Source organism: Carettochelys insculpta, chromosome 29 (assembly GCF_033958435.1).
Source record: "Carettochelys insculpta isolate YL-2023 chromosome 29, ASM3395843v1, whole genome shotgun sequence".
Taxonomy (NCBI): domain Eukaryota; kingdom Metazoa; phylum Chordata; order Testudines; family Carettochelyidae; genus Carettochelys; species Carettochelys insculpta.
Genome location: NC_134165.1, coordinates 12,441,478 through 12,447,784, shown reverse-complemented (window position 1 = coordinate 12,447,784; position 6,307 = coordinate 12,441,478).

Below are 6,307 nucleotides of genomic sequence, written 5' to 3'. Positions count from 1 at the left end.
AGAAAACACTCACTAGCAACCACACACCACATCACAGAAACACTAATCCAGGAACCTCTCTCTGCAACAAACCCCCTTGCCAACTCTGTCCATATATCTATACTAGCGACACCCTCACTGGACCTGACCACACCATCAGGGGCTCATACACCTGCACATCCACAAATGTGATATATGCCATTGTGTGCCAGCAATGCCCCTCTGCCACGCACATGGGACAAAGCAAACAAACCACCTCTGCGCCGAAGGATGAATGGACATAAATCTGACATCAGGAATTGGATACACACAAACCTGTCGAGGAACCCTTTAACCTCCCTGGACATTCAATAATAGATTTAAAAGCAGCCATTCTTCTACAAATGGACTTTACCACAAGATTACAACAGGAGACATCTGAATTGTAATTAATTGGCAAATGCAACACATTTAAATTAGGCCTTAACAGAGATCTCAATTGTCTTATAGATTAGTAGGGCAATTTCCCCACCTTTGATATTCACACACATTCTGCTTGACTTTTTGCTTCATCTACTCGTCCTACTGGTGACAGGTAACCCCCTTTTTTCCCCTCCTTCCTTTAGCCCTTTCCCCACCTCCGCTATATAAACCCTGGATTCTAATTGTCTACTCCAATCATCTGAGGAAGTGGGTCTTATCCACCAAAGCTCATGGCCTAATAAATTTGTTAGTCTTTAAGGTGCTACAGGACTGCTTGTAATTTGTGAGGCTACAGACTAACATGGCTCCCCCTCTGTGGCTGTTATCCCTGATAGATGTTCATCTAACCTGCTCTTAAATTTTTCTAATGATCATAGAATCCTAGGGCTAGAAGGGACCTCAGGAGGTCATCGAGTCCAGCCTCCTGCTTCAAGCAGGATCAACCCCAATTAAGTCATCTAGCCAGGACTTTGTCAAGCTGGGACTTAAAAACCTCTAGGGATGGAGAACCTTCCACCTCTTTAAGCAACACATTCCAAAACTTCCTTTGACAATTTATTCCAGTGTTTAACCCTCCTGACAGTTGAGAAGATTTCCCTAAAACCAAAAGCCGTGAAGTAGCACTTCAAAGACTAACGAAATAATTTATTAGGTGATGAGCTTTCGTGAGGCAGACCCACTTCTTCAGATTTTCCAGCTCTGAAGAAGTGGGTCTACCCCACAAAAGCTCATTACCTAATAAATTATTTTGTTAGTTTGTAAAGTGACACACGACTTCTTTTTGGTTCTGAAAAGTTACAGACTAACACAGCTACCTCTGTGAAGACTTTCCTAATGTCCAACCTAAACCTCCCTTGCTGCAATTTAAGCCCATTACTTCTTGCCCTATTATCAGAAGTTAAGAAGAACACTTTTCCTCCCTCCCCGCTTGCAACACTTCTTTAGGTACTTGAAAACAGTTATGTTCTCTCTCCCCCTTCTGATCTATGTTACTAATTATGAATAAAAAATTAAGTAATGAACTGAAAATGATTGATATCAAAATAAGACAGTGTGGAAAAGTGTCAAACATAATGGTTTCAATTAACTTCCACCAAAAACAGTTTTAGGCTTGTCCATTCTCAAAAATTTTCAGATTTTTCATTTTGCAGCTGCATTTGGGACTAGAAATTTGTTTGGCATCTTTAAATTTTTGCTGGTCAAAAAACCTGGCTCCCCTCCCACCTGGCTGTAATTTGTAGGTCCTGCTCAGCTAATGAGATGTTCTCCACTGTCTTAGATCTTTTGATACAAGGTTAATGAATGGTTTGAAACATGCTCCATAAAGTTTCCTTGCATGTGTTATCACACCTTTAAGAGCTAATTCACTCATCAGTAATGATAGGGGGAAAGTGCTGGCATTTTTTTTTCCTGCTTGGTTTGCTGTAATCATTGCCCAATTCCTTTGAGTGTTGACTTTGAAACCAGATTGAGGTCAGTAGTTAAAATGGTACCACCCGTTGTTTTGAAACAGAAGCATCTTCTGACTTTTTTCTGGAACAAACACTGGTTCACCACATCATCCAAGGGCTTGCCTACATGGTTCTGCCATGCTGTGTGCTATGCACTTGCTAGCATACACTAAAAGTTCTCTAGTGCACTGTACTAACTTAGGGCATGTCTATACTTACTGGGAGATCGACCTGCCAAGGTTGATCTTCTGGGGTTTGATTTTGCATGCTTAGTGGGGACGCATGAAATAAAATTATCAGGGCTCAACAGTCAATCCTTGAACTCATTATTGTGGGGAGGAAGAGTTTCTCCCATTGACCTGGATGGCGGTCGGTTTCAAACACAGTGCCACAAAGCACAGTTCTGGGACCGGTGTTGTTCAACATCTTTATTGATGACCTGGATGAGGGACTGGATTGAACCCTTAGCAAGTTTGCGGATGACACAAAACTAGGGGGAGAGGTAGCTATGTTGGAGGGTAGAGAGACAATCCAGGGTGACCGAGATAAATTGGAGGACTGGGCCAAAAGAAATCTGATGTGGTTTAACAAGGAAACATGTACAGTCCTGCACCTGGGACAGAAGAATCCCAAGTATTGTTATAGGCTAGGGACCGACTGGCCCAGCAGCAGTACGACGGAAAGGGACCTAGGGGTTATGGTGGATGAAAGGCTGAATATGAGTAAACAGTGTGCCCTTGTAGCCAAGAAAGCTAACAGCATACTAGGGTGCATTAGGAGGAGTATTTCGAGCAGATCTAGAGAAGTGGTTGTTCCCCTCTATTTGGCACTGGTGAGGCCACATCTGGAATATTGTGTCCAGTTTTGGGTCCTCCAGCATGAAAAGGATGTGGATATGCTGGAGTAGGTTCAGCGGAGGGCAACAAAAATGGTCAAGATGTAACTGATGTATCTAAGAATGACTCATCTGGCCATCCTCAAGAGAGGTGGAATCATAGAATCCTAGGGTTGGAAGGGACCTCAAAAGGCCCTCTAGTCCAGCCCCCTGCTTCAAGCAGGATCAACCCCCGCTAAGTCATCCCAGCCGGGACCTTGACAAGCCAAGACTTAAAACCTTGAGGAATGGAGTATCCACCACCTCTCTAGGCAATGCATTCCAATGCTTCACCACCTTCCTGGTCAAGTAGTTTTTCCTAATATCTAACCTACATCTTTCCCTCTTCAACTTCAGACCATTGCTCCTTGTTCTGCCATCTGACACCACTGAGAACAGTTTCTCACCCTCCTCTTTCGAGCTCCCCTTCAGGAAGTTGAAGGCTGCTACTAAATCAACCCAAGTCTTCTCATCTGCAAACTAAACAAGCCCAAATCCCTCAGCCTATCCTCATAGGTCTTGTGCTCCAGACCCTCGATCATTCATTTATTCACTTATTAAGTCAGAGATGACTTCCCTTGTCAAGCATGGAAAGAGTTGGAATTTCTCCTGAGCAGCCACCCAAGTGCACAGCTTACAGGGAACACTGTCCTTATTCCACTGTAACGTGGCAGATGTTTCTACTTCATTGGCTCATGTCCATGGTTTTCATGCTGTGTGGATCCCTGAAGGTCCGCAGAATCTAAGAGGGTCACAAAAGATTGAAAACCGCTTTGTTGTGGTAATGGCAATCTTGGGTCCACAGACTACGTCTAAGATTTCCAAAAGAGTCTGCATCTCCATGTGACTTTTTTTTTTTTTTTTTTTTTTTAGGTTTCCACATGTGAAAAAAATAAGTTAAACACAATTGGCGTACGTAACACCTGCCTCACTTTAGGACACTCCTAACTCCTAGCCAAACCGGGAACCACCAACCCTGAGTTTCGGCTTCTGGTTGCAGTCAGGAATGTAGGACTATCTACGTGCCGCCAGCTGTTGGAGAGTCTTCTGGAATTTCAGTTTCATTACTTGGGCTATGTTTACATTAGACATAGACGTTGACCACAAAACGCTCGATTTTATTTACACCAATTGCATAGCTAAAATGAGCATATCTAGGCTTGGCTAACCTGACTATCTTAACGGGGGAAGGCTGTTATGAGCAGGTCGACCTTCCGTGGTAGAGTAGATGAAGCTTTGGAGAAACAAGGTTGATGAGGTAATGCCTTCTTATTGGACCAACATCTGTTGGTAAGAGAGAGAGAGAGAGAGAGAGAGACAGACAAGCATAAGTTGGTCCAATAAAAGACATTACCTTCACTGCCTTGTCTTTCTAATATCCTGAGCCTGACACAGCTACAACACTGCTTATCTCATGACTTCTACAGTCTGTGGAAATCATATGACAGCCCTGGAAATCTGCTTAAAGCCCCACTGGAGCTCTGCTTTGAGGTTCATTTAAGTAATGAACAAAAAGCTTCCGTGGGATTTATGTGATGTAGTACCTTTGTGCTGGCCTTCTGAACAAATTATCCAGGAACCAGTAAAGCTATTCTGACATTTTCTCTGCAGAATAATTCTTGGGCTGCATATGAGTTGAATTGGAACATTAGACTATGCGATTAGTAATGTATGTGCACAAATTAGGTGAATGTACATTACATTAGATGCATGTCCTAAATTAATGATACAAACTGGTACAGACTGAACTTCTCTAGTCTGCCACTCTTTGGTCCAGCAACATCCAGGGTCCGGCATGATTTTAGTTAGCTAGATGTCCATTTATCATGGGTGTGGCCAAGTTTGCTGCAGTCCCATCGAGTTCGTTTACAGCCACCAGTCCTAGTTCTCAGTGTTCTGGGCTGTTATTTCGCTGCAGTTTACCCTTCAATGTCTTCTCAGAGCCCAGTAAGTAGTGGATGTGTTGGTAATGCTGATAGACAATATTGACCTCCCATGGTGTGGCAAATTCTCTTGTTAGGCACCGGTCAGGTCCAGATGATGCTGAGCTAGAGAGCTTCCATGTGTATTGCTCATGTACATAAGTGAATTATCCTCACTACATAATTTGCAGCATGGTTGTCACATGACCTGTTCAGTGGTAATATGAAATATGGCGTGTTGCCCACAATTTGAACCATACAATTGCAAATTCCTAGGCAATTTCCTAATCCATTTGTTTTCCTCTTCCTTTATCCTTCCCTGACTTCCACTCTAAGAGTAGGGCTGGGTCTGACACTCCCATCAGCAACCACCTAATCTCCTGGTAAAGAATGTGGAAGGAGCCCCACGAAAATTGCCCCAAAGCTGTTATGCGCATCACAGAGTAATTGGCCTCTTTAAGAGAAACGGTCCTACGTTGTCTATGTCAAAGTAGCTGCCTCCCAGATGTTCCTGAGGACCATCACCTGATGCTACCAAAAAGAAAGAGGCAGCTGCAAAGGAAGGGGCATTAGGAAAACTTTCACCAGGGCCTCTCTGCGAATAGAGGGGAGGTTATCCACCAAAGAAGGCTCATGCTAGAGCCCATGATGAGCAGGGGTGAAGAGGAGCCGTGCAGTGTCTATATGGACACTGGCTTAAGTGCCACAACTCTCATGGAGATGGAATGATGTTAATGTACCAGGTGATTTACACTGGCGAGAACATCATTGTAGAAAAGACACCAAAGGAGCTAGATTGAAGTAAGCTTCCTTACATTGATCTGATTCTATAGTGTAGACCAGGCCTAAGGTTTTGTACTATAGTGTGGTGTGTCACTTTTCCTCAACAGTAGGATGCAGAAGGAAGTTCATTGTGAGGGTGCAGAATCTGTTACTGTCATGGGTGACATATCATATGAGTCTTGATGTTGGGCTCCTAATATTTCCTTGATCTTTATGGTGTGAGTTGGGGACATAGGATTGTAGGAATGGAAGAAACCTTCTGGGCCATCAAGTCCAGGCACATTCCCAGTTTTATTCCCCTTTAAACAAAGTTTTTATTTATATAATCAACAGTTATAATCTGGAAAATGGCATCATGAATCAGAAGTTCACAGGGGTCTTCAACTCAGACAGGTCAATGGTAGCGTTGACAATCTACTTTTGTTAGAGTTCTCTGGTATGCAGTCACGTAGGACAGTGGTTTTCAACCAGTGTGCCATAACACACAGTGTGCCACAATAACTGTCCAAGTGTGCTGTGAAATTTCCTCAGTTTCCTCTCAACGTGGCTCTTGGGGAGAAATTGATGACCTTGCACCAGCTGGGGCTCAAGTAGAAAGGCTGCCTGAGTCCCAGATGGGGTTAATCGATTTCCCCCTCACCACAGCTCTGCAAAGAGCCAGTGCTGACGGAAACTGATCCCTCACCAGCTGGAGCTCAGGCAGCAGGGTTGGTTTTGCAGAGCTGCTGTGAGGAGAAATGCTGACCCTACCAGAGCCCATTCGAGCTGGGAGGCAGCTGACCCATCCTGAAGTCACATCACGTCTCTGTGGTTGAATTTGCAAGTTGCCAGAGATT